The sequence below is a fragment of the Phoca vitulina genome, unplaced genomic scaffold (assembly GCF_004348235.1).
Source record: "Phoca vitulina isolate PV1807 unplaced genomic scaffold, GSC_HSeal_1.0 scaffold23, whole genome shotgun sequence".
Taxonomy (NCBI): Eukaryota; Metazoa; Chordata; class Mammalia; order Carnivora; family Phocidae; genus Phoca; species Phoca vitulina.
The window spans coordinates 12,733,922-12,757,165 of record NW_022589726.1 but is presented as its reverse complement, the minus strand read 5'-3'; the positions used below and the strand labels follow the sequence as shown (position 1 = coordinate 12,757,165).

Below are 23,244 nucleotides of genomic sequence, written 5' to 3'. Positions count from 1 at the left end.
AAGTCAGTTGCTGAGATCTGACAATTGTACAACCAAAATCTTTCAAACTTTGCTCTTTTCTGATGTTGCCTGACACAGAATTTGGGCACTTTTGACATACTACCTAGAATCATGTCAGTCTCTTAGTGGCTCTTCTCACCTCTAGCCTCTCACTATACCACTTAATTCTGTACCTGCCACCAGATAGTCTTACTGAAGTACACCTCCCTCTCTGATATGTTCCTAACACTTTGGTGACTCCCATTCCTGGGTCTAATGACTAGCATTTCAGTCCCTGTAATTGCGAAAAACTTTTCCAGGCTCATCTCTCACCATCATCATACTTGAGTCCAATTGAACTGTCCCCTCTGTCTCATTCATCTGCATTCTATTTCCTGCCACCATACCTTTGGCCATGTTGTCCTTTCATCTTAAAATGCTCTAACTTTCTGCTCTTTCCATTTCTAGCTTTAACCTCACCTTCATAACTGAACTTAAATACCATGTTCAAATTTCCTTTGAAGGTTCTAGATAAGTAGAAGAAACTTTTTAAAAATTTTAGTAAAGTTGCATTTGTAATCTGTCTTATTTGTTTTAAACATTTTATTATTGTTGCATTTGTATAAGTCCTTAGTTTCTCTATGTAATACAGATCTCTGGAGGCCAGGTATAATTATCTGTATTAATATATCTTCTAACAATTTAGTGGAATACAGAGGTGCAAGGAATTTAGAGCACATCTGTTTCCTCCTGTTTCCTTCCATTTTTATGTACTGTTTCTTTAGCATCTTTAATAAACCACCATCTATTGTTTATTTTAAGTATATACACTGAGGCAGTCTATTCTTTTTAAGGCATTTCCAATTGTGACAAAGTTCTTGCTTCTACCTGAGTCCTTACTCAGCTTTCTGAGGCCACACAAAATAAATCCCTTTTCATTTTTATTGACAGCCTGTACATATTTGGTGACAGTTTACATGTCTTATATTTTCTCTATCAACTTAACATATTCAGGCTTTCTACCTATTGTTTTGTAACCTGGATAGGGCCACTGTGTTTTTGGAGGCATTCAGGTTTAGAAAAGTCTAGATAAGAAATTGGTGAGTAGTTACCTCAAATCAACCTTGGGAACCAGCTTAAGCTGTGCTTATGATTTTCAGAGGCATAAGCAAGAACTGACCCAGGCCAAGTTAGTCTTGCTAAATAAGCTAAATTAAGCTTTGTTTGTATGACTAAACTGGTTTTGTCTGTTCAGGAATTTTCAAAGCTGGTCTCTGATGTTTTTGATTTTAATAATACTATTTAAGCACCTCCTGTGTGTCTGATTTTTTATATATATTTCTAATTCTCATTATTACCATGTAAGATAGATTATATTCATTTACAGATAGAGAGACTAAAGACTCAGCAAGATAAGGATGCCCATTAGGGAACCCCAAGAGTCAGCGTCTCAGTAGATGTTTTAATGCAGCTAAGATGTTAATGGTAACTAAATCTTGCTCGCGTATCTTAAATCATTTCAAATAAGTAAATAATTAGCATTTCTATATAAAGTACTCTACATAGAGAGCTGAAACTATGTGTAAGATATCCTTCCTGACACCCTGAGGAGACTGTAATTTCAGAGACATTCTCAGTATGTGTACCAGTTATAGGTACAATCCAGAGTAGAATTGTCAAAATAAATGGTAGACAGCAGTGATAGTCTGCAACAGAGGTTGACAAACTGTAGCCCTTGGGCCATATCTAGCCTGCTGCCTGTTTTTGTAAATGAAGTTTTCCTGGAATACAGCTACACCCATTTGTTTTTACATTCTCAGTGGCCAATTAATTTCCTGCTGCTGGATAGAGTTGAGTAGTTGTAACTAAGCCTATAAAACCTAAAATATTTAATATCTATCACTTTAAGGAAAATATATTTTTTGATCCCTGCTCTAGGATTTTGGAAGAGGGAGACTTTACTAAGTGATGGAGGAATCAAAAAAAAACTTTAATGAAAGAAGTAGAAGTGTTTTAGAGCTGAGAAGATAGTCTTTAAGTGAAATGAGGAGATGGTAAGTTTAAGTGTCACAAAACTTAAAAGCAAAAGCAAACACATGGATAAATATAAAAATCTGCTAAATAAGGATCATAGCATTGTATATAATTCCTATAATATTATAACCATTTGTCTGTGAGTATACCTTTTGTAAGTATTCATCTAGAACAATGATTCTTAAACTTGATGAGACCTTTGAACCAATTGGTGGATTATTTATTTATTTATTTATTTATTTATTTATTTATTAAGATTTTATCCATTTATTTGAGAGACAGAGCCAGAGTGGGGGGAAGAGTGGAGGGGGAGGAGTAGAACAGAGAGAAAGGGAGAGGGACAAGCAGACTCCTCACTGAGCAGGGAGCCCAACTGCGACCCTCTATCCTAGGACCCCTAGATCATGACCTGATCTGAAACCAAGAGTCAGGTGCTTAACTGACTGAGCCACCCAGGTGCCCCCAATTGGTGAATTACTTAAAGATAAGATTTTTGTTTTACTTAATAATCTGTGATACTGAAGTATAGTCCATGTGGAAAAATCACTGATCCAGAATATTACTCACCTGATAAAATTGATTATTTCCTGTAGAGGACAGAGAAATTTTTTCTCACAAGTTATCTCAATATTCAAAAAGTACATGCATGCTAGACATGTGTTAGTTATTTTTACTAATCACTAGTTATAGTAAAAAAAAATACTAGATATTGAGAACACAACTAAGTGCCTGCACTGTGACAAGAGCATTTCATACCCTATCTCATTAAAAACTTACAATAGCCCAATGAGGTAGATGTGGTTGTTCCCATTCTACAGAGGAGAATACTAAGGATCAGATAGAACAGGTAATTGGCTTAAGACTGTAATACTAGTAAATAGATCACCATTATTCAATATAATCAAGAAATTGACTTTTTTAAAAGGAAATTTTTGGAGCTGGGACATAGATAGGAATGGACTTCAATAAATTAAAAAAAGTGAATTTGCCAATTTGTTCTATCATGTGACTGAATTCTGTTAAAAGCATTGTACCATATTTTTGTAAAAGCTGAGTCTGCTTTCACTACAAATGCATCTGCAAATTTTTATTGAAAATACTGATGTTTTATTGACCCAGAACTTTCTATATCCTCTTTATTTCTTTTGTTTCTGTTACTTTCTGTTTACAATCCTTTCTCTCTTTTCCTTCTTAATGTTTAGTTGGTTATAATGTCTTTTTTTTTTTCCTCCTTTTTCTGTAGTAACCCTTCCTAATACTCATCTAAGTCCCACTTGCTTATTCCACGGTGTCTTCAGTGTAGCAATAAAGTGCTTCAATGTATTTTCCTAAAGCAATGGCCTCTTTGAAAGGAAAAACAAAGAATCAATGCAACTTAGTACCAGGTTGTTGTTGTTTTTTTTTTCCTGAACTTAGAAAGCAGCAGATACTGCAGCAATATTTGCATATCACTAATGGATATGACAAAATAATAAGTAGATAGGAAAAGGTGAATGATTCAGAAGAAGCTGCAGGGAGTATATGAAAATGTAAATCCATCCCTCATGGGCCACATTAACATCTCTGTGGAGAGTAATCTGGCCACTTGTGCCATGGAAAGAACATTAATTACACACGGTAATGGCCTACTACAGGATTCACAGATACCAGTTCTAAATCTCACTAAAAATTGTTTCCTTTTTTATCATTAAGTTTCTAAGTAATAAATGCTGTTAATTTAAGAAAAAAGCTGCTTCAGTGAGGAGACATGTAAATTTTTATTGTTATTTTATTTTTATCAATAACATAGACTTATTACTCTATCTCAGTAAAATACCTGGGCCCATTATCTACATTTGTTTTCAAATGTTCAATAAGAAGGGGGAAGAGACACTTCTGTAGACATATCACCAATTAAAAATAAAATATTATTTTTTAATTAAATTTTTAAAAGTTTTTTTAAGATTTTTAAAAAGATTTTATTTATTTGACAGACAGAGCAGGAGCACAAGCAGGGGGAGTAGGAGAGGAAGAAGCAGGCTCCCCACTGAGCAGGGAGCCTGATGTGGGGCTCAATCCCAGGACCCTGGGATCATGACCTGAGCTGAGGGCAGACACTTAATCAACTGAGCCACCCAGGCATCCCTTTTTTAAAAGATTTTTATTTATTTATTTGAGAGAGAGCGAGCAAGCGAGAGAGAGAGAGAGAGAGAACAAGCTGGGAATGTGGGGGAAGTGGCAGAGGGAGAGGGAGAAGCAGACTCCCCACCCAGTAGGGAGCCTGATGCCCAATGTGGGGCTAGATCCCAGAACCCTGGGATCATGCTCTGATCCAAAGGCAGATGCCAACCAACTGAGCCACCTAGGTGCCCCCCAAAATACAATCTTATTTTAAATGCTTAGAAACTTAATTATTGTTCGTTGGGATATTTCACTATTTATGACAAAAATTATTAGGCATATTTGGTCTATAACTTTCATTTAAGAGTGAATGCCCCATCCAAATTTTTTAGTCTACAAGCTATTTAAATTATTTCACATTTGATCAGGCCTCGTATTTTACTAGCTTTTCAGATATTGAGTTGTGGTCTATAAAATCTAAATTTAAAAATGTAATTTTTAAATTATTCTCTTGTGTCCTAAGGATTTCCAAAAAGATGTACTCACTCAGATTTTTGGAATTAGAAAAGGGGAAGGAGAAGGCAAATAGCAGACTCGGTGCTGGTTGTGCGCCAGAGAGAAGGTGTGGGAGCTTTACACGCATTACCTCACATGGTCCTGAAAGTTATTATCTGACAACTTCAACAGCCCTGTAATGTGTACATCATTCTCACTAATTTAGGATGGAAATGAAGCAGGCCGGTTGGATAACAAAGCTCTGTTTTCAAAATCCATATTTGTCCTATTCCATATAGTCTTCCTGGGTAGAGTAGAATCTTCCTGCCCTCACACATTTTCTAGTAAAGGAAAATATAGGGAAGATAAAAGAGAAATATTTAGGATTCTGTCCTTTTAAATTGTGCTAATTAAAAAAAAAAATTCTAAATATCAAAATCACACATGGAAGTCTTTCTCAAAAAAAAACCCCAAAAGATAAAAGGATAAGAAAAATGTTGATAAAATTTTATTTTGCCTCTCTTCCACATTGTCTTAGTATGTTTAGGCTGCTATAACAAATACCACAGACTAGGTAGCTTATAAACAATAGAAATTTATTTCTCACAGTTATGGAAGCTTCAAGTCTGAGATCAGGGTGCCAATGTGGTCGGGTGGGGGCCTTCCTCCTCCAGGTTGCAGACTTCTAGTTGTATCCTCACATGGTGGGAGGGATGCAGGAGCTTTTTGGGGTCTCCTTTACAAGAGCACTAATCCCATTCATGAGGGCTCCACCCTCATGACCTAAGCCCTTCACAAAGGCCCCATATTCTAATATCATCACATTGAGCAGTAGGATGTCAACATCTGAATTTGAGGGGCCACAAACATTCAGACCATAGTACACATCCTTCTTCCAAAAAATGTCAACTCTATGAACTGTGTATGTTGTGACTGAGGTTAGCATCAAGAAATGAGAGACATGGATAACACTATTAAATTAGGACTGTGTTTAAATAACTGAGATTTGAATATTGTTTTATTTTTTTTCTGAGTACTTGATTATGTTTTATTAAATAGGTACATTGATTCTCCAGTTATACGTTAATGGGAAACTATTCACATCTAAAAAAACAAAATCTTACTAATAACTGGCTCATTAAAATCCTGGAACTTCATCATGATTTGAATTCAATGTAAGAGTCCATCTTAAGCCCATTTCAAAGGGATTTAGGAAGACCTTCATTATATGCAATTTAGCTCTTAACCATAGCATCAAAGTTCGCATACATTCAGCTATAGTACCTAGAAGATGATGCTATAATGAATAACAGTATAAATAATTAAAAATGTGTTTATTTCATAGTAAAACAATTTCAAAATACATGATTGAGATACTACATGTTTCAAAATGTGAGGCAGTTGAGTTGAACACTGTCTTTTTTTATCAGAGTTTTATTATGTCTAATGCTCTTTCAGTGTGAGTGGGACTTTTCTTTATAGATGACAAAGGATATAATTTGTGCATTGTATCCCTCCTGACTCCAAAATGATACCCAATTAAGGAGGTATGGGAACATTATCAGGTATTATTAACACTTGCTGGATAGTATTTTACAGGGGAGTGTTGATGGGTAAACTAGGGAATGCTCCATTGTTATTTGAACATTTTTATGGACAGATTAAGAGCATAGACCATTTATTTTCAGACAATCTATAGTATTTAATATGCAGTTTACCGAAATCAAGAGTTTAAAGACAATAATTCAAACAAAGAGAAGTTATGCAAATCAGGTATTTCTCTATGCCTAGGGCTTCTTCCACAAAAGTGGGTTCAGGCTGACCTATTAAGGAGTTTAATTGTGAATTACAAATATGATATCCCCGTATAGTCTGTTGGGGTGAGAAAAGTTTCTACGTGGACTATTTTGGCTCCTGAAAAGGACCATCTTTTGTAATTAAATTATTAATGATTTCAAAAGAAGTTGTTCTGATGTGCTCTCCATGTTACTAAAACGCATCAAAATAATATATGATGATCAAAGTGCCATGATTCTTTAACTTTATTTCATTAGGGAATCAAACTTTGTTTTAAAAAGTAGATATTCTTTGCCTGTACAACCATCTCCTTCCTACATTCCTGGGAAGTCTCCAATTCTTAGAAATCTGAAAATAGAAACACACGTAACCACATCACTTCTCAATTTTTCAGTTTAATTTCAGTTTTAAATATGCCAGTGATCACTAATAAAAACGTCCTTTGCTTGACACTGACTTTTACTTTTTTTTCCCTTTATAATCTTTTATATGAGGAATTTCCTGATAGGGTTGAAAACAGGTATATGGAGAGAAGTGTGTGTACCAAGACTGGTAAACATTCAGATGCTGAATTTGCTGTCTCTTTGAAACCACCACACTTGTGTAGTCACACAATTGCTCCAGTAATAATACCAGCAAAGTTACCATTCTTATCTTTGGTGACTCTTCCTGTTCCTGGAGTGTCATAGATGGTGTTGCCATCGCCCCAGAAATCTGCCTTTGGCCTGTTGCTGAAAGTGTCCTAAGCAACATAAAGATACTTGTATAGCTGACACTTGGACTTTCTGGATTTTACCTTGCTCATAAGATGTGGATTTATCCTGTGAATTCTACAGTGCCAGAGTCTAAAAAGATGAACCTGTTGGAGCTTGCTTATTGCCTCATCTTGGACCCTGGCCTGCATCCTGCTCCATGACTTGACTCTGGCATTGACTTTGGCCAGGACCTAGGGACTGTTCCCTGAAATGCCCTTCAGTTTTACTGGAAGGGGAAACTACAAATAATAGTCATGGGAACCTAACAGTTGCCAAAAGTGAGACTGAGAAAGAAAAGGCTAATGGACAAGCAACAGCATGATGCCTAGAGAAACTGGCTTTTACCTTTACTACCCTGTGCTTGCAACCTTTAAGTATAAATACAAAGGGTGGGGATTTTATTGTATAGTATCCTACCTGTCATATAATGAAAGAGTTGGAGGTGCTTACTAAAAAGTATTCTCTGAAGGTGGGAAGTGTCCTGAAAGTACCTAAATGATATCATTTTATGGGAATTCGCTCTTTTGCTTCTGACCAAAGTATTTTATCATTTAGTTTGAACAAAACTAAAAAATTAGATAATAACAACAAAAATCATTTGTCGTGCAATTGAGATATTCTGGGTAGACCACTAAAAGTGTCTAAATTTGTGCTGAAAATCTCTATAAGTAAGCTCATAGTTTTTCTTGAATTTACTTTAAATTTTGATGGCTGCTTTAGTTGTTAATGAAAAAAATATTGAGTTAGTTATTTTTCACAAATACAAAAAAGAAACATTCTGAATTGATTTTTAAGTTACCTTATTTTTGTGTGTGTGCATGTGTAAAAATAACTCCCATCATCTTCTTAAGACTCTGCTTGATTCTATTTCTTAGTTATTCAATTATCTCAAGTCAACTATTTGTAAGGGTAAAAAAATAAAGAATGTTCAGTAGAATGAGCAAGGGGAACTGAGTCACTTTTATTCTGGAAAGAAAGTATCATCCATGGATAAAAAGGAATTTCAGCATTTTCAGAATAAGCCCACTATATGAGGAGAACTTAGATACATGTTATTTATTTACACCATTCCCCTGACATTATTATTTAAAAGGCAACTAAAACTCATCTCTACTATTACACTTAATAGTATATTTTCTAGCATCATTACCTGGTTAAAAGTCATATTCTGTCTGAGAATTTACTTAACATGAGTGAGATTTCATAGAGTTTAATATGGCATATGTTTTGGCGCAAATACATTCTTTGGAGAGGTGGCTGGCTAACTTTATAAATAATTAATCTAGATTTTTTCTAATGCATGATATTTTGTGTTAATATGTAGTGTGAGGAGAAAATCACTTCTATTTTTTAAGCATTATTGTTAGGCCCATTTCACCATGAAGTATGTAATAAAAAAATTTAATCTGCATATATTGTTGCTCTATTCTGCAAGTCTTTAGTCATGTGAATGTATTACTTAAATTAGTGTACCTTCATAAGATTTATAAAGGCAAAATGGTTTCTTATTAAAACACATGCACCCTTTTCGTCCATCACTATTAGTATACTCATAAACTTCTAGTTGGCTTTGGACAGGCACCGGCCTCTAATCTATAGTCTATTCAGGCGATGTTCAAAATTTTCAAACTTACTTGATTGCAGATGCCATTTTTGAACAGAATTTCATAGCATTGTAATTTAATGGAGCACCATTTAGGAAACGGTGCCTTGAGGCAAGACCTTTGTGTTTAAGACAAAATAGAATTTTGAAAGAATTATTTATAAAGCCCTGCGTGTGCCTGAAGAGTAACTAAATTCTGGATTTCATTGTCACAGTTCTAAACATGTGACATATTCCTAGGTGTCTTACAAAGCATAGCAAATCAGGTAGCCGTTGTCCCTGTTTTCATAAGAAAATGAAAAACATCAAGGTCTTATGGGTTCCTAAAATTTTAATATTGATATGATAAACAACAATAAAAAGCAAAGGGATAAATGGAATTATTAAGGTGGGGAATTAGTTGTTGAGACCTGGGGTCTTCCTAATATACTCAAAATAATTTAAGTCTAACTCATGAACTAAATGAACAATTCCCATGTGAGAATACTGTGGTTACCTTGTTTATTATTCATCCAGTCATTCTGCCTTTCCAAATCTTGGGCTTTTAATCATTAGAAAAAGCATTTATTTTACTGACATCTCATTCTCATTGTTTCTCTGGATTGCCACATCATACATAGAGGCATTCTAAAATTTTGAACTCCTTTGCTGGTGAAAGCTTTTAGTTACTGAAATATAGCTTTACTTTATGATGGTTGACTGTCCAAATTTTGTGTAATCCTGAGGGTTTTTTGTTTCGTTTTGTTTTGCCTTATAGGAGGCAAAGACATGTAGTGTGTATTGCAGGAATACTAAGAAAGAAAACTGAAACCATCCCTTGTTATCTGTAACCCAAATTATCTTTTCTTCTATAGTGTAGTATTATAGCTTATAGCCTATCACTGAAATGCTTATCAATACCATTTATATGCTTATTTGCTGAATAGACTTTACAGATTTCCTTAAACACACAACTCAGCATCCCTAAATTACTCTTCTCACCACATTCTAAAGCTTTATTCCGTATACCTCACACTCAAACATTTATTAAACCACATGTCTAACCAACATAAATTGTTATATTGTTATAGATTTTAAAATATGGATGTTTAGTATTTTTTGCTAGTTATCTTTGCATATAATATCATTCCATTCTTTCTAGTGTGATCGAGACCAATGAACCTAAAAATATTGTTGCACTACATAATGGGGCTAAAAGACGTGTAAAAATCACCTGCATTTAAGAAGCACAAGAGCAAGTTTCCTGACTTTTGACTAATGTTTGCCAGGCTACTAAAACAGCACATTGGACTTTTCCTTCCATACTTCCTACACCCTTTGAGGTAATGAAAATTAAGATTATGCAAAGCCAGTCCTTTTAAAGTAGAATGATCCCTTCCAAGTCCAAAATGCATGACAATTAGCAGTCTTCATTGTTCAACACACGCTCTTATGGTGTGTGATTTTCCCTTCTTAGTAATGGGTCTGGTCATAACATACACAAAGATATTAAGGTCAAGAAATTCTGAAGAGAAATGGTTGTTACTTTTGATCACTGGTACCACCATCCCCTTCTTCCTTCCTACAACTCACTTTTTTCTTGATTTTGTGAGAATCACCTATCTATCTATACTGAATTTTTTGTGCAATAAATGGCATCTTTGATAGTAGCAATTATGTTTTACTTGGAAACTGGCTACACTTGCTATGTAGAATTTTATGCTGATAAAATTTTGTGATTTTTCTACTCCTGTACTTTCCCATTACAATACCTGAACACTTCCACGGATCCATTTTATTTCTCAACCACACTAAAAATTCTGTTTGTTAGATGTATCTAAAGTGAGCATTTAAACTTTTTGGGTGAGCTCTCACTTTAACATAAAGATTTTACCAAATATTTTTCTTTTGAAATGGACATTTAGCCTTTACCAAATCTGATTTACAAGGTATATACCCTTTAAAGGAAAATTTAAGTTCAAGATTTGCATTGAAGTCTTTATTTGAATTTAGTATCATGGATTTTACACAATGTCTGTATAAATTGAATCATGCCCTCAAAGAAACTTAGAAGTTGTTTAGCCCAATATTTCACCCAGTGTATTAATATTATCTACTGAATCCACGAAATGTGATTACCCAACTTCATTAAAAGATTTGCAGGCATAGAGTGAACTCACCATCTTACAAGAAGCTCATAGGTTTCTTAGCCAGCTTCGTTTGTTAGTAAGTTTAGCCTGAGAGAAAAAGCTCCTATGAATTGTGTTCTTTACATTTTCCTTAATCTAGAAATTGGCAAAATTCATATCAGAAAGGCAGCCAGAGAGAAGAATGGCACATATGCCCCAAACAAGCAATTATACTAATATTATCACAATGATTTTACTTAATGCCTACTGTCTCAGGCACTATCCTAAATATGTCATGTGTTATCTTGTTTAGTTCATACACAGAAGATAAGTACCATTATTACTTTCTTTTTCCAGGAAAGAACAGAAGTACTGAGACATTAAGTGACTCACCAAAGTTCACAAAGTTAGTAAATAATAGAGATAATGTTTGGGTGTAGACACGCCAGATTCTGCATTTTAATACTTAGAGCATATTCTAAAATCTGAACTAACTGTTCAGGGTCCTAGAAAGAGAGGGCAGGCACCTGCCTAACAACACGAGAGTTCTGCAGTTGAGTTCTGTGTCTATACTCTTTTTGGTTTTTTTTCTCCTCTTCTCCTTAAACTATGCTGAGTGGGTTGGTTTCTTGTAGCCATGGATCCCTGCCTTTGAAAAAGGTTGTAGATGCAAAGCAAAACATACCACCTTGGAAAATATCTACTGCTTCATGTTAAAACCTTTTCCTCTGAAAACGTCCAAGTTATTACTGAATTTATAATCAAGTATGTTTATGAAAAATTGCACATAGAGATATCACACTATGTTCTGCATTAGAATTAATATTAAGGAGGCAGGCATCAACCAAGTGGTCTTACCTATGGGCTTAGAAAGCAGTTTTTGCCATGCGGTGCTCAACAAGTTATAACATTTCTTGGCATTTTCATTATCTTGGGAAGTCAATGACTAAGGCTCTTGTCATCAGTTCCTGTTCTTGGTTTTGCAAAAAGAATGCTGTCTATACTTACACCTCTGTAACAAAAGGATATTAGGGTTGCGTGTCTCCTTTGGAAGGAACAGAACATAGGAAATTAGCAAGAGAAAAGGAATAAGAGTCTGTGTAACAGAGGAGGAATAGGAGGCATGCGTTTGTGAGGAAGAGAAATCAAGCATACCTCAAAAGAGAACCATATGGGACTATTAATCAGAAATATAAAATTATGCACAAAAATTCACCCCACCCCAAATCTTATGGCTTTTTGTCTCCTTTCCTTAGCTGTGCAAAGTTGGCCCACTGATTGTACTTACAGGCCAGCTCAAACATGATCTGCTTTGACAGGCCAATCTGAATAGCGGCAGAATATATAATTAAACAGCCTCTGCTTAGGATCGTAGGAAATAGTGAGGCTAAGCTGGAATTGGGTGCCCCATTACTGACAGTTGGAGGGCTTAGCTTTTAGCAGTGTTTTTCAACGGCAAGTCTGATTCAAGAATTGGTGTACCATGGTTGACCATTGTTCTCTCAAGTCTAATCTCTCTCTCTCTCTCTCTCTCTTTTTTTCTTCTTCTTCTTTTTTTTTTTAATAATGCGTGTTACATGCCCGCATTTATGAGCCTGGTTTTCCCAGCCTCATTTTCTTCTGCTATTAGTGTTACTTTATGCCTGTCTCCACATACTGATTATTGGCTGTAGAATTCTCTGACTCCCCAGTCCTCTATGAGAACTGGGGCACAGCCCTGTGTTTTATAGTCTCCTTCCCTGGGGGGAGGAGTCCTTGAACCTCAGCCCAGGAGCTAAAGTCCTGCTACCCTAAAGTGGATCATGTTTGTGGTAGCTTCTAGCTGGCCTAGACTCAGGCTATCTCCCATCGTGCACTATCTATTGGGTCGGGATCCTGATTCATGGTATGGACTCTTCCTAATTATTACTAGTGATTGTCGTATGTCCTCTATTGATCACTCTGACTTGAATGTCCCATTCTCTCTCTGCAACTGTCTAACATATTCACCTTGTACCAGAATTGCCAAACTGCTAATTGCTTTCCTCTCATTCTTAGATTACAAAGCCCTTCAGAGGTGAAATCATGTCTTAGTCTCCTGGGATCCACACAAAGTGTTCCCATTGTCTATTTCTTTCTGACAAATTAAAAAGTCTACTTGTAGAATCATTGGCTCATACTCACACCGCCCTGTCTGAGTGGGATCAAATTACCATGCTTGTATTTGGCACTTCATGATACTAATTAATAAATTATTTTGAAGTTGTTTAATATTGTTATTTCTTTAATAGTATGCCAGAATAGAAGGTCAAAAATCCTCTAATGCTTCTCTTAGAATTTGGTAAAAACTAAGATTTGGTGCAAACTATGCCACTTGGATATGTGGATAAGTGTAGTTTTATTTCAAGTTTTAAGGTATGTAAACATCAACTTTTAAAATTCACTTTATTAAAATATAAAAAAAAATTTCCATATAGAAGCTAGGAAATTGTGATTTGTTTTTTATCCTGTATGTTTGTTTGTTTGTTTGTTTGGCAGGGGAGGTGGTGGTAAGGAAGTGGATGGTGCATTGAATACTTATTCATATTAATTCAGGATTGGAAATTTGCTTTGCTTTGAGGAAACTGTGCATTTCAATTATATTTTCAGTATTTCCTCATATGTTTATAACTTAATCTACTTTTTCCATTCCACCCACCAATCACACACACCTTTGTGTTCTCTAATTCTTCTGATTGAAGTAAATATGAAATTAATGTCATAGTCACCACCAAATTTTACACCCAGAGTGAGAAGGTGGTATAAATATGCTTTGTGCCTCCCAAGTACTTTTGTGTGCTCAAAATAAGGTAAAGTTAAATTGTTAAGGGAGCTAGAAAACTATCTTTTAATGAAGGATAAGCTAACATTAGAAGTATCTACTTAACTACACGTTCAAACATTATTATCGGCCTACTTATATGTTGCTGGGCTGCTGTCTAAACCAGTATAATCTTCCTTCCAGGCCAGAAAATAGGTTTTTGTTCCCCTCCTTACTCATGTTGATTTAAAATGAAACATGCAAATTTGTCAAACATTTTAGTCTACATATATGATAAAATAAGTCAGACTGTAATTATCATTTTCTGTCATCAAATAAAGTACCTGATAAGTCTTTTATCCATTTTTTCTGTATGAGTGTTTATCTTTTTATTGCTTAGATAGGTTTTTATATATCTCAAATATTCTGTACATACATATTACAAACACCTTCCTTCAGACAAAGGCATTCTTCTTCATCTTTTGTATAGTGTCTTTTGATACATTCTGAATTTTAACAGCTGAATTTATCGGTTATTTCCATTTTTTTTTTTTGGTTTAATTTGTTCATATCTTGCTTAATACATCCTTCTCAACCCCAAGGCCATAAAGATCCTATCCTAAATGTCTCTCAGCACTGTCCAATAGACTTTTCTACACTGATGGAAATATTTTATATCTGGCACTGTCCAATATGCTAGTCACTAGTCACATGTGACTTTTGAGCACCTGAGATGTGAAGAGTGCAACTGAGGAGCCAAATTCTTAAATTTCATTGTAAGCAATTTACGTTTAAATGTAAATAGACTCATGTGGCTGTTGGATTGGATAGCACAGCCCCAGATTTGTCTTATCTTAAATGGTGATTCATTTACTGTTCATTTTTCTGCATGATGTGAGGGGAAAATCTCATGTCATATTTTCCTGTGTGGATGACCAGTGCTTTTCCCTACTCCTTTTTTAAATTTATTTATTTACTTATTTTTTTTTAAAGATTTAATTTATTTATTTGACAGAGAGAGAGGCAGCAAGAGAGGGAACACAAGTAGGGGGAGTGGGAGAGGGAGAAGCAGGCTCCCCACCAAGCAGGGAGCCCGACGCGGGGCTCGATCCCAGGACCCTGGGACCACGACCTGAGCCGAAGGCAGACGCTTAACGACTGAGCCCCCCAGGCGCCCCTGCCTACTCCTTGATATTGCCAGGTTTGGGATACAAAACTTCTGTGTGTGTGAGTGTGAGTGTGTATTTATTTCCTGGCTTTCAGTTCTATTTCTTGGTGAATTCATCTACCTGGCACCAGCACCGCTCAGTCACCACAGCTGTGAAATAAACCTTGATATTTAGTAAAGCACATCCCTCTCAATTTGTTCTGGTTTAAAACTGACTTTGCCAGTTCTGCCCTTTGGTCTTTCAATACATTTTAGACTCAGGTTTCAAGTAAAAAAAAAAAAATCGGATTTTTCATTGCATTTGAATCAGTACATCAGTTCGGCAGTTTTACGGTATTGAGGCCTTCAGTTCATGAGTATGGTTCATCTCTCTTTTCACTTAGGGCTTCCTTCATGTCTTGCATTTTTACGAACTCTATCTGAAAAGAATTTGCCATATTTTGTCATATTTTTAAGAAAGAACTACATAATGAAGATATATGCTGTCTTTTAAAATCACGTATTTTATATTTTGTGCATATATATAACTGTAATTTGTTCTTACATATTTTATCTGTCAAACTGACCAAACTATCTAATTAACTGTAGTGTTTTATTTGTAGATTTTGCATCCTGTGCAGATAGATATATCTGTAATCTGTGTATAAAAAGAATTTTGTTTCTGACCCGTTACACAATTTCTTTTTCTTGTGCCTTACTGTTTTGCCTCCGACTCAATAAAACATTGTATAGATCTGGTAGTAGCAAGCATTCTTGTCTTGTTCCTAATCTCTTACAGTGATAACTGTAAATATGATGTTACAGATTTTTGTTTCATTTTTTGTTGTTTTTATAGATTTTATTCATGAGACTAAGGAATTTTTCTTCTATTTTTAGGTTGTAGGATTTTCAGATGAATTTATGATTTTTCCTGGATTCTATTAATGTAGTGAATTATGGTAATTGTTTTTTAAATATTTATGTGTGTATATATGTGTGAATATATGTTTTCGCTCTCAAGTTTGTGACCTGCTCTCATTATTCATATGTATTTTAAATTATTTGTTAACAATACAGTGAAAAACCAATGAACCCACTAACCAACTCAAGAATTAGAATATTAATAGAAATTGAAACTTAGCTGTGTTCCTCTCCCTTGCCTCCTTCTTTGCTCCTCATTCTGCCCCCCTCCCGACTCTTCTCAGAGTTAAACACTATTAGAAATTTTATATTTATTATTCATTTGCCTTCTTTTGGTTTGGTTTGGTTTTAATAGTAAGTAATATATGGGCAAAAGTTTTTAATTGTTCAGTCCTTATACAATCCTTCATGGCCTCTTACTCTTTAATCACATTTTACTCCTTTCCTTTTTAAAGCATACTTAATTTATATTTTCTATTTAATAATTTTGTTGTCTAATGACTTTATGGACCTGATTCTCCTCTGTAGTTTCTCCTGGTTCTTGCTTAATAATGCATTATAAATAAGCATTGCTTGGATCTTTGTCATGTGGGAATTATTTGAAGTTTGAACTAAGCTGGGTTCCCAGTTGAGAGAATTTATGTTTCCTTTTGCCAGGACCTAGGGCATTACCCAACACTGTAAACTGTTTTTAGATATTTGAACTACCTCGATAATATGAAATGGGCTGCAGAGCCATGTGAGAGATGACTATTGGTCATGAATCATCAGGTGATTTTGATTTTGTTCCCCTTCACTGGTGCCAGGTTTAGAGGCAGACTGGTTTTTTTGCAGTTGCCAGCTTTGTGTTGGGGGTGTGTGTGTGTGTGTGTGTGTGCATATGTGTGTATATGTGTGTGTACTGTTGCACACTTATTTCTGGTACAATGACAATATAGTTTTATTGGATTACAGGAAGGCATATCACCTTTTGGACTTTCCATCTCTGGCTGGCTTTGGGAGCTGTGATCTATCACAAGCACCCTTTGGGCTGTGAAACGTCAAGTCCAAGTCCACCCCGTTCATCAAATGTCCCAGGAGAAAACCCGAGTAAAGTACTCCTCTTAACCATCTGGTTTCCCCTTTCAGTTAGTTTTAGTCTCTGGATATTTCTTTCTATCTATTTTTCCTATTTTATGTGCAATTTTTAATTGCTTCCCATGGAGGGATTTTTTATACTAAAAAGTGCAGAGACTTGCACAAATTAACTCAAGTAATAAACTCAGTAATTGGAAATACAAAGGGATTTCTTAGAGCCCAATTTCAGGAAGTATAATCAGATCTTGCTGGAATGGTAATGTAAGGCTAATTGTCCCCCATGATCTACCCATTTTGCATTTTATTGCAATGCTAAATGACCTTACACTTCTAGTGTCCAACACAGTTCACCTGACTCAGTCTCTCCATGTGGTTCTTCAAATTCTTGAGATAGAAAATTGTCTTAGCTTCACCTATAGATAATAGTAAGGCAGCAGACTATTTCAGGACAATATATCATAGTGGTTAGAGTTCAGGTTCTGCAGCTGGACTGGCTGGATTTGAATCTCAGCTCCAAATCTTGCTAGCATTGTAATCTTAGGAAACTTTCTTAATGATTCTGTGACTGTTTCTTCATCTGTAAAGGGGGATGATAATGATAGCAACTACCACATAGTAGTGAGGAATAAATGAATTACTACCTGTGAAAAGTAATAAGAGTGATGCCTTGTGTATGGTAGCTACTCAGTAAATATTATTTCTTTCCCTTCACTTGATGTAACCCTTGGTCCAGTTGGCTGTGGCCTGGGGTTAGGATCATGTAGTACAAGCCTGTCTAGGTGTGTTCCATCATCACCATCAAGAAGCAAAGTGAAAGAAGGGGAAGCAATAGCAAATACATCGAATGTAGACTGGTGAATTAGAAACAAGACAACTTGTCAGTTTGGGGAAAAAATTTTTATGTAATTTCCTTTACATAAAAATATGCTTGAATCATAAAATGGTTACCTGAAGAGAGATTTTTCTTAAAATTTTACATTGATTGATGTGTATTATGTATAATATTTCACAGCTGATATTTTTCTAATTTCAATTTATCATATATTTAGTGCCTCTGGACTTTCAAGCTCACAGCTGATGACAACCTGCTCGGACTGAGTAACAGGGGAAACAAATTTTGTTTGGTAAGAACTAAAAGGGTATATAGATAATAACCAGGACAGTTTTAATTTCTTTGCTAGTGAGTAAAATAGATTTAACTTTCCATCTGAATATATATCATGTGGAAGTTCAGTGTGTACCAACAAGAGACTTTGTTTTTACAACATTTATAAATATTACTTAACACAGTTTTTTTCCTACTCTCAAGAACATGGAGAGAAGTTGTTTAAAGTACTTGACCTTTAAATGCAGAGTGTATAAATTAATTCATGTTATTACTTCAGTTTCACAGCTGAGTTGCCTTATAAATAAAACTTTTCCCTCATTAGAAATGAAGCCAATCTTGTAGCTCCCTGTAGGTCTCATATCACTTACACCATGCTATGCTTCATATGTTGACCTGGCACCCAAGAGAGTTTATGCACAATTGGTGAATTAAACCAGAAATAATTTCCTGTGGCATTATGTCATAACCTCAATGATAAAAAAAATCCATTAATGTCTTTTGCATTTAATTACAAAAATTTAAATGAATCCTTTCAGAAGTACATAAAATTTGATAGGTCACTATTTAGATTTCTTGTGTGGTGAAAAGTACTTATCTCTTTCTTATGTAAACTGTGTAATCATGTAATTATCTATGTGTGTGTGTATGTACTAGTCTTTTGCTTTTTATTTATTTATCTTGTCATGTCAGATGTTTGTAATTAATTTTGCTAGAGAGAAACTTTAGCCTCCTGAGGAAAGATTTTTTACCTTTAAGTAATGACATACTTTTGCCCACAAAGCTGCAGAGGAAGTAAGATATGAGGACTCTCTCTGGATAAATCCATCATTTTTACTTAGTTCCTGTTTTTTTTTTTTTTTTATACATCTGACAATCTTCCTCCCTATCTTTGGGTCCCTCACAGACTTCACTTTTTTTTTTTAATCACCCAACACCATTTATTTCTGAAACATCTGCTTTTTTCTTTCCTTACTCATTTTTCTTTTTTCAGTGACACACCTGTCTTCAGAGTTTCAGCTCGGCCCTTCCAAGCTGATATTTTCCAGGTTTTCAAATCTTGCCCTAATTGACCTCTTTTGATTCAGTCCTGCACGGCCATTGCCTCTGTGCTGTTCTCCTACTTATTGCTGTTCTTCCATCCATTAATATCTACCCAATCTTCCACATTGGAAACACAAGGTTGTTCTTGACACTTCTAACTATCGACATCCAAATTTTCATCAAACCCTTCAGACTCAATAACCCTCTTCTCTCTTTTATAATTCTCCACATTACCCTCAAAGCCATTGTACCAAAAAATAAAACTAATTATTTCCCGCCCATGCTTAAAAATTGACCCTCCATTTACTGTTGTAACCCTTAGCTTTCCTTTTACTGTCAAGCACTATTATACATTTTCAGTCTTCATTCTTGCCCCTTCTGATCATATAGCCAATGATTCAGGGCCCTTCAAGAACTATGACTTTGAGTATTCTGCTCTTTATATCTGAAATGACCTATTAAACCTTTTCCTGCTTATCTTTCATGACTACATTCATTTGTCACTTCCTCCACAAAGTAAAGGGAGCCTTTATAGCTTTCATAGGAACTTAATTAATGTACCCCCATTGTAGCTTTTGGCACTGTAATTTTGACTGTAATTATATGCTTGTATAATCCATCACCCCCACCATGTAGTAAGGGAAAAATGCATCATATTCTGTGTGTGTGTGTGTGTGTGTGTGTGTTTTAATTTAGCACTTAGCTTAGGGCCTTACATATAGTAGGTCCTCAATTATTGACTAAATGAATCAGTTAATTAGTGTCCTACTCAGCACTCAGATTAAATTTTTCCATCGTTAAAGATAGAAATAATTTCTTTCTTCGGGGTGTCTACGTGGATCAACCGGTTAAGTGTCTGACTCTTGATTTCAGCTTGGGTCATCATCTGAGTCGTGAAATGGAGCCCCGTGTTGGGCTCTATGCTGGGCTTGGAGTCTGCTTTAGATTCTCTCTTTCCCTCTCCTTCTGCCCCTCTGCCCCCCTCCCCCCAACTAGTGATCTCTCTCTCTCTCCAAAAAAAAAAAAAAAAGAATTAGAATTTCTTTTTTTTTTTTTAAGATAGAAACAATTTCTCAAGACTATGTTGATTCTTTTTTTTTTTTTCTTTTTTTATTTGAAAAGATTTTATTTATTTATCTGAGAGAAAGAGAATGAGAGAGAGAGCACATGAGAGGGGGGAGGGTCAGAGGGAGGAGCAGACTCCCCGCCGAGCAGGGAGCCCGATGCGGGACTCGATCCCGGGACTCCAGGATCATGACCTGAGCCGAAGGCAGTCGCTTAACCAACTGAGCCACCCAGGCGCCCAAGACTATGTTGATTCTTAAAAGACTGTTCTCTGTTTTCATTTATATGACTTGGAGGTCAGTTTGTCTGTTAGTCAAACTATCTGCCTATTCATCTGCCTTCGTTAGTTGTGCTGTTGTAACAAAATTTCATAAACTGGTGCCTTAAACAACAGCCATTTATTTCTGCCAATTCTGGAGGTTGGGAAGTCCAAGATCAAAATGCTGGTTCCTGGTAAGAGCCCTTTTCCTGGCTTCCAGATAGCCATCTTCTTGCTGTGTCCTCACATTGAGTAAGGAAAGAGTTAAAGTATAGGCAGAGGGAGGTAGGGGGCCCGGGACTAGGCTCTGAAACTATTCCTGGCAGGTAGAAGCGCTGAGACAGAGTGAACAAGAAATAAGGAAACAGACCACCTGGCCTCGGATGGTCAGGAGTATTTTTCTTTGGCAGCTACAGTGTATCACAGAAAATGACCAAACCTCAAAGAATTAAGTCACTAAGCGTGTTATCAATAGTCTGCGCTCAAACCAAGATGGCACAAGAATCTCAAGGCCACAAGCTTCCCAGTCAGTTCTCAGTAAAATACTGCCACCAAAAGCCCTCAGTGGCAACCCATTCGGGACCCCTCTCCCTCTAGAGAGCTGCTTCTTTCCTTTCTGCTCTCACCTTCACTTAGTAAACTTTCACTTCACTTCACCCTTTTGTGTTCCTGAAATTCATTCTTTGACAATGTGAGTCAAGAACGCTGTAATCCTGTAACATATATGGTTCCCTGAACAACATGATGGGACAGAGAGCCAGACACAGAGACAAAAAGAGAGAGAGAGGAGAAGAACAAGTTCTCTGGTCTCTTCTAAGGACACTAATCCCATCATGAGGACCCCCACCCTTGCACCCCCCAGGACCTCATCTAAACCAAATTACCTCCCAAAGGCTCCACCTTATAATGTCATCATAATGGGGATTATGGCTTTAACATATGAATTTGGGAGGGGTTCACAAACATTTAGTCCATAACATTTTTCACCTGACTGTATCTGTCTGTCACCATCTTTGCCATATGCAATGATAGAACAGTACTCAAGTTTTCCCAGTTTTCTCAAATGATAATAATCAAATTTTCTATCTAGAAGCACTGTGCCTGACTATTAAAATGATATGCCCTTCTCATATTTGTTTAAAATACTATATTATGACTAATGTCCATATTATACATTAAATCACAAAAATTATCTACTCATAAGTAATACAATGAAAGAAAATAGTTTTCTGAGCAACTTTTATTTTTTTTTAAGTTTATTTATTTATTTACTTGAAGTAATCTTTACACCCAACGTGGGGCTCGAACTCATAGAGTTTGCACGCTCTTCCCACTGAGCCAACCAGATGCCCCTGTTTATGAGCAACTTTTAAATGGAAGTGGTTGATGATATTTATGTCATTGCTATAAAAACCTTCCTCCACAAAGTATTTCAGAATGTGTGCCTATGTAGAGTTTCTTAAAACGTCACATTTTATTGTCATTTCCCAAATATGTTATACAACTTTCTGTATGCAGACTTTTGATCTCTCAATTTAGTATATTTTCTTCTGCAGTCTGTACCTGTTGCTACTATGCCTGTCCTTCAAGGGCAGCTTAACTTCCACACTTTTTTTTTCCCCAAGGTTTTTATTTTATTTTATTTTATTATGTTATGTTAATCACCATACATCATTAGTTTTTGATGTAGTGTTCCATGATTCACTGTTTGCGTATAACACCCAGTGCTCCATGCAGAACGTGCCCTCTTTAATACCCATCACCAGGCTAACCCATCCCCCTCCCCTCTAGAACCCTCAGTTTGTTTCTCAGAGTCCATAGTCTCTCATGGTTCGTCTCCCCCCTTGGTTCCCCCCCTTCATTTTTCCCTTCCACCCTTTTTAATCATGCATATCCTCATGACCCCAGCAAGAGTAATCTATTTCCCCCTTTGAATTTTCATAACACTCACTGATTGAATAATATTTAGAACTCATTGTATATTATCTTGCTTTTTAAAATTTTTATACATTCCATGTAAACTTTCTGAAGAAAAACATTGACCTCTTTTTATGCTATGGAGGAGGCACTAAGGTGCCCTTTTATGTAGTAGGTCCAAGGCAACAGTTTTTGAAACAAGGAACAAAGGAGTATGAACTGGATTGGCCTTGTGGGGATTTCGATACTTCCTGATTATCCTTTGCTTCTCTCTTTGCTCCACTGAAAGCTCAGCAGAATGGTAGCTTCCTGTTGTCACTTTCCTTGATGTGCATTTCCTCTTGGGAAACCCACAGTCTTTGCTTGACCTTGAGCATTATTCTAGCTTAACATCAAGTTGCATATATTAATTCACTAGTGGAACACTCTTAAGATAGGAGCAAATTGTCTGCCTTTCATAGGTTAAAATGTAATCCAGAACATTTTGCAGATAGTAGCAGTTTGACATAGTTGGAAGATCATGCTTTAGAAGCGCTGTTTACCAGTGGTATGAAAATTGGCAACTTGCTAAACCTCTTTGAGGCTCTTTCCTCACTTGCGAAAGGTGGGTGGTAAAACCTCTCAGCAGGGTTGTTGAAAGTATTGAATGACACACATAGAAAATACTTGGCTTATACTGGGTGCTCAAAACAAGTCAGCTGTTTATTCCATGGATAAACAATTAAAATGATTCTTACTTAGCACAGAACCAAATAGCACTATGAGAAAATCTAATATAGTGTCTCTATGACTTTGCATTTTGGAAGTTATCATGTCAATGGAATATGTATGCATTTAATCTTTAGTAGAATTATTGTATCACAGTATCTATTTCATAATAAACTTATCAGAATTTAATCTTTCCTGGTACTCGTTAAAGGTTATGCCAATTCTCTGATAAGAAGATAAAATGATTAAAATCATTGGTTTCATGGTATCCCTAGGGGGAAGGCCCTCAGTTTCCTTTCTGTTAAATCAGATATATAGAAACATATATTACATTTGTTTCAAGGACATATA

General features: G+C 35.9%; 1 protein-coding gene across 4 annotated transcripts in view; it reads left to right on the top strand.

Moving 5' to 3' along the window:
* SLC16A7 (solute carrier family 16 member 7) overlaps positions 1-23,244 on the top strand; it is a 180,362-nt gene that overhangs the window by 5,746 nt on the left and 151,372 nt on the right. The window contains exons 1-3 of one of the 4 annotated variants that reach the window (XM_032421139.1): positions 15,698-15,756; positions 16,673-16,807; positions 17,845-17,919. The exons of 1 other annotated variant lie outside the window; for it this stretch is intronic. The gene's annotated coding sequence lies outside the window, so the exon portion shown is untranslated. Of the gene's footprint in view, positions 1-15,697; positions 15,757-16,132; positions 16,808-17,844; positions 17,920-23,244 lie in introns of those variants that run through there. 2 more of the 4 variants (XM_032421138.1, XM_032421140.1) reach the window with 2 other exon arrangements.